The sequence below is a fragment of the Octodon degus genome, unplaced genomic scaffold, assembly GCF_000260255.1.
Source record: "Octodon degus isolate 3935 unplaced genomic scaffold, OctDeg1.0 scaffold00265, whole genome shotgun sequence".
Taxonomy (NCBI): domain Eukaryota; kingdom Metazoa; phylum Chordata; class Mammalia; order Rodentia; family Octodontidae; genus Octodon; species Octodon degus.
The window spans coordinates 701,520-714,167 of NW_004524841.1; the positions used below are offsets into that span (position 1 = coordinate 701,520).

Sequence of the window (12,648 nt, forward strand, 5' to 3'; positions counted from 1 at the left end):
TATAAGATAGCTTGAATAATTGTACTGTTGATTTCTGCTGGTCTATTGAAAGCAGCAATTGATGCTTAATTATCTCTTCTCCTTTTTTAATTATTCTAGCTATTTCAAACTTAATGACATTTTGAATATTAAAGAAATCACATCCAAATAAGTCAAACCACGGATTTTCAGGGAATATGAATATATTTTAATCCAAATTATGCCCACTTAAAAAAACAAATTATGCCCATTTTGTTGAAAGAGCATCTTTAAAAATTACTACAAACATAAAAGATGTGTTTATTTATAATTCTTTCAACGCATAATCATATTTCAGGCAGGGCATGGGCAGGCAATGGTTAAGAACATACAACAATACAAAATTTTCATTTTCCTTTTTCAATAGACTATAAAAGTCAAAAAGCCAGTATAAAATCAAATAAAATTTTCATTAGCTATTCTGAACAGGGAAACTTTAGGGTAGGGGTTGACATTTCACATTTAGCACATTATTTAACAACTTTTTGGGAGGGCACTCTGACTTGCAAAGAATGAAATGAAAATGTCAGAATGATCGATCAGAAGATCTGCAATTTACAAAGGGAAACAACTGACTGCTATTCAGACAGACAGACACCACCTCAGTGATGTCACTTGGGAAGTCTAGATTTTTTTGTCATATTCACAACCAATTTTGGGGATCAGTTCCCAAGAAGTTTCTAGGATAAAGGAGTTTAGTCTATTCTGCAGTTTAAGATGGGTATTGATTTTTTTACTAAAACATTAGTCTTTTCACTCTACGGATGTTAATGCCAAAGTGGCTATGTGCATCTACCTCTGAGAAGCTCTCTTACTAAGAGAGATTCCAGTGGGAAGTGTCGTAAAACTAGAAGAAACAGGTGTTCCCCTCATAACAGTACAGTTTTTCAAGCATTCTAGTGCCATACGCTCCCTCCTCAAAACCCAAAATTGATGGGTTCTGTGTGCTAACAACTTAGTTTATGAAGCAAAACTAAAACTCATGAATCTCCATAAAACTTGATAATAGTATTCCGGTTTTTATTATCACCAAAGGCACACAGTTATAAAATACACACACACTCCACTCTGCACCTACAACACTTTTAACTTTATGTATCGTGTCTTTTGGGGCACCCCTGCTTTCATTCAGCAGGGTTTTTCTCACCCTTTCCCTAGGTCTTCCTCCTGGATTCTGGTATGACTTATATGAAGATGTTCCCCTAATGCCTTATGTGGTCATCATAGGTGGGACTTTCTGAACGGCTGGACCTAGAGTATGTGATGCATGAGATTGTTTCATGGTACATGTACTACTCTTCTCTCATTGCTGGGACAAATACCAGGCACTCAAAATGAGGAAAGGAAAGGTTTATTTAGTTCACAGTTACTGGAGGTTTCAAGAAACTGGAGGAGAGGCTGGGGCACTGCTTTGTCCAGATGCTCCACATCTCTCAGAAAGCACAGGCTAGCCAGTTTAACAGTATGTGCCTCTCTGGTCCTGCCTCTCGGGCTCTGCTCTGGTCCTCTGTCCCCACCCCGCAAGCCACTTGTTGCTTCTCCAGTCCTATCTTCCCCATAACTTACATGAGGCTTTGGGGGGACAACTACACATAAACCATAACATTCTGCCCCTGGACCCCCAAAGTCTCAATGCACTTTGTCCAACAGACATTTTAGTCCTTCTCTAAGAGTTGCCAAAGTCTCAACAGTTTCAGCATTGTTGAAAAGTCTAAGTTCCAAGTCTCCTCCAAGATTCAAGGAAATCTCTAAACTGTGAACCCCTGTAAAAATAAAAAGTTAAATATAGCCAACATTCAAAGGCACAAGATAAACATTGCCATTCCAAAAAGTATATACAGAAGCATACAAACCACTGGGGCCAAAACAAGTCCAAAATCCAGCAGGGCAAACATTAAGTCCTGTAGTTCCATGTGGAACTTCTGAAGCAATCTGTGGCAAATTGTGAGCTCCATGTGGCTCCACCCTTATGGCACTTCTGGTAGTTGTTGCTCCCATGGCTTCTCTCTTAGGCTGGCTTTGTTCCCTCTTTGCAGATTTTCCTTAGATGATCCATGTTCCTGGCTTTTTCAAATTTCTGGGGTTTCTACTGAATAGGCTTCTCACACTACCCTCTCAGGGACACACTGTCTGGTTTCCCAGGTTTTCTTCTGAAATCTAAGTGGAAGTCTTCTTAACCTCAGAACTCTTGCATCCTGCATGCACCACAGCCAGGTGGGTGATGCCAAGATCTGCTTCCAGCTGGAGCAGTAGCCAGACTTTCTTCTCTCTTGGCTGTTGAGGTTGAGAGCGTGGATTGCTGAGCACTCTGACCCAGATTCCAAGGAATAACAGGAGAATCATTATGAGTCCAACCTATGTAGTAAGATCTTGTACACCCTGTCCTAAATTCATAAAAAATAAGCAAACACAATAAAAATAAAGCACAGTGCCTACAGTTCTAAAAACACAAGGATTATTTTTACATTAGTGGAATAATAATATTTCAGTTACTCTTCTCCTGTTGTTGGGACAAACACCAGACACCCAAAAGTAAGGAAAGAAAGGTTTATTTAGCTCACAGCTACTGGAGATTTCAGTCCATTTCAGCTGGCTCCAAGGCGGAGTGACAAATGGCAGAGAACAGCAGTTCATGGCAGCTGAATAGCAACAGTGGTCAACAAGAGGAAGTCTGTCTCTCTGTTTCTCTTATGTTACATTCAGGCTCTCTGCCCTTGGCTGAGGAAAATACACATACCCATAATCCCAGTAGTACTAAGACCTATAATTCCAGCCTTGGATCACCCATAATCCCAGGGGATCATGAGTTAATCACAAACTCTAGAAGACCCAGACACATGCCTGCATTGGGCTTTTGGGTGACAACTAGACACAAACCATAACAAATAGACAATTGACTATAAAATTAATACCAGTACAACAATAACAACAACAAAAATTCTTTTGACCTGATTCTTTAAATTGAATTCGAAGCCTGGAGCATGCTAGGTAAGGGTCTGTCACTAAGCCAAATTTCTACACTACAAATAGACTTTGTAGAAACTGGCTTTTGATGATGCATACATTTTTAAATTAAATAGCTTAGCTTATTATGTAGAATGAAACTTTGAATGGTGTTTTGCTTATGAATGACTTGGCTAATACAAAGGGTAAGGCAATCCGGAGTAGCTAAGGAAATACAGATATGAGGTTTTGTACAGCATTTGATACTGACTGTGAGTAACTGGGCGATCTGAGACTACATTTTCAGATTTCTGATCCATCAGAGAGAGTAAAAGCCATAATTTAGAGGATTCTTGATGAATTTTCCTGTGATTCTAAGGATCAGGTTGATGCTTATCATTGGAGAAATGTATTGTTTATTAAGGTGGATACATGGACACATCTAATCTCTTTGTAAATCACAATATACTTTACATTTCTACTTGAATTATTTTCCACAAACAAAAATCTACTCCTAGACCTATTCATGATTATTATTTAGAAAGACTCCTGTACATTTCATCAAATATATATATATATATATATTTTATCCACATAATATAGCATGTAAGTCCCTAGAATATCTTCAATATGGTATTATATCTCTCAGGTCACTAGTAGTTCAACTTTGGAAAACCTCTTAACATCTACCAACCAGATCATCTCATTTAATTTCCATTTTTAATTACATAGAATATTTTAATGCATGTTTTATGGGATCTTTTTATATCTAAAAGATATACCTGAATTCTTACCCTCCCCCAAAGAAGCCTTCGTGGAGCTGCCTAAAGTGAATTAAAGATTTTTTTTCTTGTTCATATGGTCTTTCTTTTTTATTTCTAGTTCTGGGCTCACTGCAATGCAATGACAGTATCTAGTCCTAACCCTGTTCTCTGTGCATTGAAATTCGTAGGAAAGGAACTATATATTTCTAGGTTCTATGGACAGTAAATGGGTTTTTTTCGAGTTTATTTATTTATTTTCATTTATGTACTTGGTACAGGGTCTCACTATGCAGTTTGAACTCGTAGTGATCCTCCTGTTTTCAAGCCCCCCTGCATTGGAATGACAGGAGTGCACAACCACTCTGGGATTTGGTTGCTGGCTCAGTTCATACCAGGGTTGGGGCTGGCATGACATGCAGGACCCTCTGTGCTTGCCAAAGCAGGTGATTTCTCCACTGAGGTATCTCGCCAGTTTTTTTTTTTTTCAAGTTTTTAAATTAAGGGGTTTTTTTTGAAATAAAAGAAAGATAGTTCTCACTAAAGGTCAATAATCATCATTTTTTCTATTAAATATATAGAGGAACAGAGCTGGAAATTGTCAGAAGTTGTTCACTTGAGCCTTTTACAGCTCAGCTTATTAATATGGCTTTACTTTTTATGCCTCATGGTTATACTTTCCTGCTGGATTGTTAAGACCAAGTTAAAGCAAGACCTATATAATTAAAAATGTGACTTTTGCTATATAACATGGTCAATCAAATCCCCTCAGAATTTATGCTGGAACCATGTAGAGTACCTTGTAGATCTTTTGTCCATGTCAGCCATCTGGATGAGTTATAGTCATTGGTTGACCAATTTTCTTTGTGTGAAAGCCTGAGAGAATTCTTTCTTTCTAGGTGACTCTCCTTAGGCACACAATACAATGTCAATCACTTTCCTCTGTGGCCCCATAATGTCTTTGATCAGAAAATTTGAGACACCACTGAGTTACAGGATATCACAGCATAGGTTCTCTTATGTCCTGAGTCCTCACTGACCTTGAAGGGCTAGATCCAAAATATTGGCTAGCCTTGTTATAACCCTCTACTATTATGGACTATTGGACTATATTGAGTTTTTTTGCTGAATTCAAGTACCTACAACATTTGAACTGGCATCAAGTATGAAAAAGTCCTTTAAAGACTTCTCCAAATACAGCTTCTCTAATGGTAATAGAACACCCATCACTGACAAAACAAAACAAAAAAGGGGATATGAATAAAGGACCATTCTATAGTGAAAAAAATGTATATACAAAATATCTAGGATAGACATACAACTATTTTCTCTTAGTTCAATGAGAAGAAAGGTTTGTACTAATAGTGTTTAGACATGATATCATGTCTGCATCTTGTTCTCTGAATAACTACTATGAAGACAATATGTATTAATTATTGTAACTGTCCTACTAATCTGTTTTGAAAATTTTTCATTGCTATTTTTTCTCATGAAAGTGAATAAAAATTTTAAAAAACAAATAAATATAATAAGATTATTATAATAATCAATTTATCCTACTTATATTATTAAATGTAAGAAAAATTGCTTTCACTAAAAAAACTGTTGATCTAACCTACCTTTGTCCTACTTTCAATTTATATAACTAGCACCATCAGAATTTGTGTATAGCAATTAAATATTAACAATGCACTTCTTGTTGTGACTCGTCCCTAACCCCTCCCCCACAAACTTTACTGAATTTATAAGTAGGAATAAATGAGATGGCCGGATCTAGGTTTTGTGCCAATTAAATTAAGCACTGATTGGTTTAGCAGAGTTCAGGGTTTGGGTAGTGTGCAGACCCATCCTGGGTCTGGCGGCACCAACCTAAGGACATGGAGCCTGAATGGGATGGGAGGGAAGGGAGGCTCATTTTTTGCTCCTTACCAGACTTGCTATGGATTGTTTTATCTCTTCAGGTGATTCTATGTCAGGTCATCCTGCCTTGAGCCAACTGACTGTTTACTGAGACCTTTTAAAATAGGAGCTAAAATAAACTTTTCCCTCTTAAACTATTGGTGTCAAGTATTTAGTCCCAGTAACAAGAAAACACCTAAGACAAGTAATTTATCTTTGGAAGATAAATAGTTTCCCTTTGTGTGGTCCCTTATGGAAACAATGTACACTGTAGATTGCTTTTCTTCTCTTGACCCTTAAATTCCATACAGAATAATTAGAATTTGCATGAAAATAACTGTTTTCTAAACCTCAAATTCTGAGCAATGGGAACTTAGACCAAGTTCTCAGTCAAACATATAAGCTACACATAATCTTCAAGAGATTTAAAGCTTATCCAACATAAATGATTATATATTTTTCAGTAGTATCTCCATTTAGCCATTTTAATCTCTATTAACAAATACATTCAAAATTGATTTTATGGAGTTCTCTGAAATAGAACCAATATGACACCTATTGCACAACCAGAGGCAATTTTTTCAGTCTTAAAAAAATCATGCATACACAGGCACACACACAGAAAACAGGAATATTACCTTTTTTGTCTACGTCCTATACTATTCAGTTGTATTTATTTCATTTTTTGAGTTGAACTTTACTGTAACTATAAATACCTAAATGTATTGTTTTTAATTTTCACCTATATTAGTGTAAACCATATCATTTATATACTTAATTATCATAGATTTGTTTATTTATCTGTTTTTAAAGGTCCTTTACTTGCAGCAGTGGACAGAAGGAAATACCTGGAAGAACAATTATTTTAAGAACTAATTAAAAATAACTTTCCTGATACAGAAAATTCCTAAGGCAGGATGGCATGGAGGTGATGTTAGAACTTGAGGCTATTTTTCAATGGACATTTGGAGGTATAGAGCTAAAATTTACCTTGGAGATAGAGAGCCAAAAAAAGCAAATGACAGGCAAATACATGTTGAGGCTGAAATTATAGCCAGAAAAGTTTCAGAAACATAAGAGTATCATGACACCTAATTCAGAATGATAGTGACTGATCAGAATGGAGTTTAAGTAGAATTGAAGACTATGCAAATTTACACACACACACACTCACACACACTTTCAGCTTACAGTATGCTGTATCATTTGGCTTAGGAGATTTGAGTCACATGTAACTGTGAAAATGCTGCGGGCCAGGAAGATAGCTCAGTAGAACAAGCGCTTCCTTGGCAAGCCCAAGGGTCTATGTTCAATCCCCAGTTCCGGGAGACTGAGGCAAAGATAACCAATTCATTCCTTTGAAAATATATCTGTAGGGGTCGGGGAAATGGCTTTGTAGAATAAGCACTTGCCTGGAAAGCCCAAGTGTCTGAGTTCAATCTCCGGTTCCACCAAAGAAAAAAAAAATTAAAAAAAAAAATGCTGCTGAACTTAAAAGAGAAATATTAATCAGCAAATTAACAGACAAACAAGCCTGAAGAGTCAAATTATAAAAATTACAGTCAGATACACAAATTATCAGACAGAATTTAAAATGACAAAAATAATATGTGAAAATCTTTAAAATAAAATTTAAAAAAAACCTTGGAGAAATGTTGGAGCAAGAAATAGTATCAAGATTTTCATAGTATTTTCACATAGTCTTTGTAACCAGTATTCTCTCTAACTGTATTTTAAAAGACACTCTATGTATGTGTTGGTCACCTTTCATTGCTGAGGCAAAGTACCTGACATCCACAACTTAAGGAGGAAAAATTATTTTGCTCTTAGTTTCAGAAGTTTTCATCCATAATAAACTTGCTTCAAGACAGGAATGTCATGGTGGCCAGGGAGCATAATAAGGAGAAGCCTCCTGTCTTACGGAGGATAAAAGCAGGAAGCCAGCAAAATCCAGAGGGGAAGAAGTCAGGGACCAGGTACAGTTCCTAATGTCACCCTTCCTAACCTATGAAGATGATTTTTTTAAATTTTCAAAAATTCATTGATTCAATAGTACTAATCACAGAAAAAAAAAATTCCTGATTGAGTATATTCCACTGTCCAGGCAATGTTTATTTTTAAAATTTTATTCAATATTGTCTTGACCATGATTAAAAGAGGACATCATCTTGTGACCTCCCAGAGAGTAAATGTGTTGCAGCTCACGAGTACCTCCTTACAGTCCTATCTCTGTCCTCCTCCAGTATCTCCTCTAGGAGTTGTACCTGATTTTACTACCTGTCTTCATACAAATCCATTGAGGAATGGGGAGATTCTGCCTCTGCTTCTTGGCCAGGAATCATTTGATTCTCAAAGACTTGTGAGAAGACATAGTTAAGGTAGGAGGCAAGAGCACGCACTTGATGTCTTACTGAAGCAAAAGAGGGGAAAAGCTGGCCAAGGATGCATTTGGATGTGTGTTATACTAACCGATCCCTCAGAGAGCTCCTGAGCCAATCAAAGTAGCAGTCAAGACCAACCATCACAACCTATGACCAAACTGTGGCAAAGTAAGTCATAAGCAAGGAAAGTGCTCAGTTGGACAAAAGAGGATCACAGGCTCAGATTTTTCAGTGAATTCACTATGACCTTGAATATTTTTAAATTTTCTTTTATTTTGAAAAGTAGGGGCTGGGGAGATAGCTCAGTGGAATAAGCGCTTCTCTGGCAAACACAAGGATCTGAGTTCAATCCCAGGTTCTGCAAAAAAAGAAAGAAAGAAAGAAAGAAAGAAAGAAAGAAAGAAAGAAAGAAAGAAAGAAAGAAGAAAGAAAAAAGAAAAGTAAAAGCAAAGCAAGAACAATAACCAGAAACAAAGAAACAGGGCAACATACAACAATGCATACGTTACAGATTTTCAAACCAAGAATAGGTGATCAACGGTGTTTGATATATTATCTATTTTATCATCAAATCTGTTGCTCATATTAACAGATATAGCTATGTACGATTGGACATATGGTTGGATATTACCACCTGCTTTGAAACCTGGAATATTTTGATTCTTCATAAACAGAAGAAAATCAAAGCAATGTAGTAATCATGCAGTACACAGTAAGGACATTCAAAATAATATTTTACAGATAATTCATATTTTAGCACTCTGCTACAGTTAACTTTTAAATTTTATTTCCAAATTACGTTGGATTCAGAGAAGATCTTTAAGAAATTCCCATATGCCCTTTACTCAGTTTCCCCTAAACTTAAAATCTTGTACAATTTGTGATTTCCTTGTGAAATTCCTTAATTCTGACATTGTACTAGCTAAAATACAGATCTGATTTCTCTAATACTCTTTTCTTGTCCCAGGAGACAGTCTATGGAATGCTGCATTTAATCATGTCTCCTAAATTGCTAATCAATCACATCGTGTATTCTTTGCTCACACTCCCCGACTATCTTTTCTGAAGAGCACTGCTTAGGGCATTTGTACAATGTCCACGGTGGTACACTGCACAGTACGGGAGGGCTGCATAAATATTACAGTGCTGTGTGCACCTATTCCTATGGTTCAGAGAATGCAAACGTGGTCGAATTGTGGAAATGTCATCTGCTGTAGATGCTAATCAGCTTGAGGAGAATTCTCGGGTTGTAAATACGTTAGCAAACTGGTTTCTGTGGTGATGACACTCCTAATTATGTTTTGTCAGAACACCTCAGAAGATATCCACAAGCTAACCCAATCTATTTTCTGCACACATACAGTTACCTTGATGGAAAGACACACAGAAGCAACCCCAAAATTCAATAACAATTACACTAATTCCATCTCCTATTTAAGGTTTCTTTGTAGAATTTTCTAAACCTACTTAAGTTTATGTTTTAAAACACCTTTCTATGCTAGCTTCTGTCTCCTGCTTTACAAAGCATACAAAGAGGAAATATTTTCTTCATTGTGCTCCTTCGTGGAACTGTAAATTTTACATCAGTGATAAGATATAGAGAAAGTAATTCTCATAAAAGAGTACACAGAAGAAATTTATATTTTAGAAAAATTACAAAGCTCATAGGTTACACAGAAACTTGGCATAGATAATTTTATGGTAAAATGCATTGAGAAAAAAATGTTTATGTTATTTCCAAATTTGGAACATATGCATTAAAATGTAAAATAAATTAACAAACATGGCTTTATAAAATCCCTCAAGTCTGTTTTCATTTATCAATTAGAATTTGCTACAATAAATTTTTGAAGCTGATGTTTGTATTAAAATTATTCAAGAATTCATTTTAAAAGCTAAGGTAACATATTTTTTTTAAAAAAAAAATGTATTTCACACAGGGTCTCACTATGCAGCTCAGACTTGTGGTGATCCTCCCGTTTGCAGCCTTCCCAGCATTGGGATTATGGGCATGCACCACCTGGATTCAGTGTGGATTGAACACCAGTCCCTGTGCTTGCCTAAGCAAGTACTTAACCTGCTGAGCTATCTTGCCAGTCCTTGGTAACATTAATTCTAATACTCTCGTGTTAGTGATTCTTTCATAAGTTATCCATTAATAAATTGACCTAGTAAGTAATAAAAATAGACTTTCTCTATGATATCTGTGAGTGATGGAAACATGATATACATATTAAAATAAAATATAGATTATTAGGACATTTCAGCTAGCTCCCCAAAGTGACAAAATGCATCTTTTCATTTTTTTGTTATGGATATCTGAATAAATACTTAGTTTTCTGCTTTTCTGTAATAGATGGATAATGGAGTCCTCCAATTTAAATTGCATTGTCCTCAATAAAACAGCATTTACCTTTACTTCCCACCAACTGAATAACTTATCTTTAATTCATCTACAGATATGACTGGTACATTTTCTATATACAAATCTTCTAAAGTTTGGTTTTAGTCAGTCAACCATATATATATATATATGTGATCATATATTATAAATTAGTGGTTTTAGTCAGTCAACCATATATATATATATATATATATGTGATCATATATCATAAATTAGTGATCATATATATATGATCGTATTATTGTCAACTCTAAATTAGTACTCCATATAAAACTATAAAACACTGGTACAAATTAAATTTTTTGTTGTCTTCAAAAATATAAAATGTTAATATCATCTTGACCATTTAAAAATATTGCAATGTCTGGTATCCTGATAAAAATCAGAAAGTTTTAAAATAAAAGCACTCTGACCTGTGCTTTTCACAGATAAGAAAAAAAAATAGTCATTTTGCAAGAGGTTAATATGCATGTGCACTCAGACAAATCGTGCTGCAGGAAATGTTATTTTTAAGTTGATCTTTCCTTTATTTCAGTGTCATTTTTAATTACCAATTGATTCTGAGTTTAGTGTCCATATGTTTTCACTTCAGCAACCATAGCTTCCTGTTTCAATAATTATCACTGAAATTAGTCTTTCCTGCCACACTTTAACTCTAGAAGCTTTGACTCACCCTGGATCTTTTCCCAGATGCTTAAACTCCAAATGGCAAAATTCAATGTATTTTATAAACTGTGGCACCAGTCCAAAATTACAAAAATCAGATTTTAGGGGCCATAGGAGATAGCTCAGGAGAATAAGTGCTTGCCTGGTAAGCACAAGATCTCGAGTTCAATCCCTGATACTGCAAAAAAAAAAAAAAAAAAAAAAAAAAAAAAAAAAAAAAATCAGATTTTAAAGCAAAATGTAATTCTATAATCCATACATTTTCAGATGATTTTGAAATCAAACACACTGAGGTAATACCTATTAACACAGATACACCTTTGAGATAATAAAAATACTTAGTTCCTTTAAGTTTAAAAAAGGTTTTTAAAAATATTTATTGCTTCCATAATTTTATTCAACTTTTATATTAAATTGCTAAAATAAAGTTTTAGATTATGATTAACTTAATATCCTGCATTTTTATACATATTTTTTGGGTTTTATTATTTGGTTATTTATGTCATGTACTTACCTTTTTTGTTCACCCAATTTATTGTAGTACTTTCCATTTTGTAAATCTTAAAATCAGGAATTAATATGCCAAATTCGAGGCCTGCCAAATAGCTCAGCAGATTAAAGCACCTGAAAGTAGGAGCAGGGGCTGGATGTTCAATCCCAGGGCCTGCCTTGCTGGACCTGCCCTCAGGGTTCACGGAGCTAGTAATTGAGACTGGTCGTGGTGGCATGTGCCTGTAATCCCAGCTCTTGGTAGGCTGTGTACAGGTGGATCACTATGAGTCTGATCTGATAGTGAGACCCTGAACACCCTGTAGACCCTTCCCTAAAATACTAAAAGAAAAAAGAAAAAGTTAAATTCTGATATTACAGTACTTCATTTTGTAGTTTCACCTTTTTATATCGTGGATGCAGTTACTAATGTTAGAAATTTGTAGTGTAGTTCTGTAATTGAGGTTGGAATTAATGTTATTCAGTTTCTTATCCTGATAAGAAATGCAAATGTCCTTTTGATATTTCAGAGAGCACTGATTTAACTACAAAGAAAAGCAAATCCATGATAGTAATCTCTTCCCTTCTTTAAAAAGTGAAAAATCTAATATATTCAATTTTACAAACAAATTTAAAGTTCATTTAGGTATAAAAATGAATAATAGCTTAAAATGCCCAAGGGATTTTAATATCCAAAAAAGGAAAATGTTTAAATTGCTCTATATGATAAGTAAAATATGACATTTGAAAAAGAATGGTGATGCCATGCATGCTTTGTAAAATCAATCTGTGAGAGATTCATTTATATATATTCAAGGGGCTCAGAAAATGGCTGTCAGCGCGCGCTGCGAGGCCGCTTCTCGCGCTGGCCGTGCCTGAGGAGCGAGTGCAGGTTCTCTGCGGACCCCACGAAGCTGTGGCAGATGAGATATGTTGCCCTAAATCACTTGTCAAAAAGTTGGACTCCAAGCTACAGGAAATATTTCCAGTGGTTAGTTCCATCAAAGTTGGCTTCAGCTGCAAACAACCCTGCACAATGTTTTATGCCTTCCAAAGAAATCTCTTACCAGATGAGGAGACTTTGCCC

General features: G+C 35.5%; 1 pseudogene; it reads right to left on the minus strand.

The window, feature by feature from the left end:
- Positions 1-7,836: 7,836 nt before the first annotated feature.
- On the minus strand, positions 7,837-7,992 carry LOC105741014 (annotated as a pseudogene).
- Positions 7,993-12,648: the final 4,656 nt, after the last annotated feature.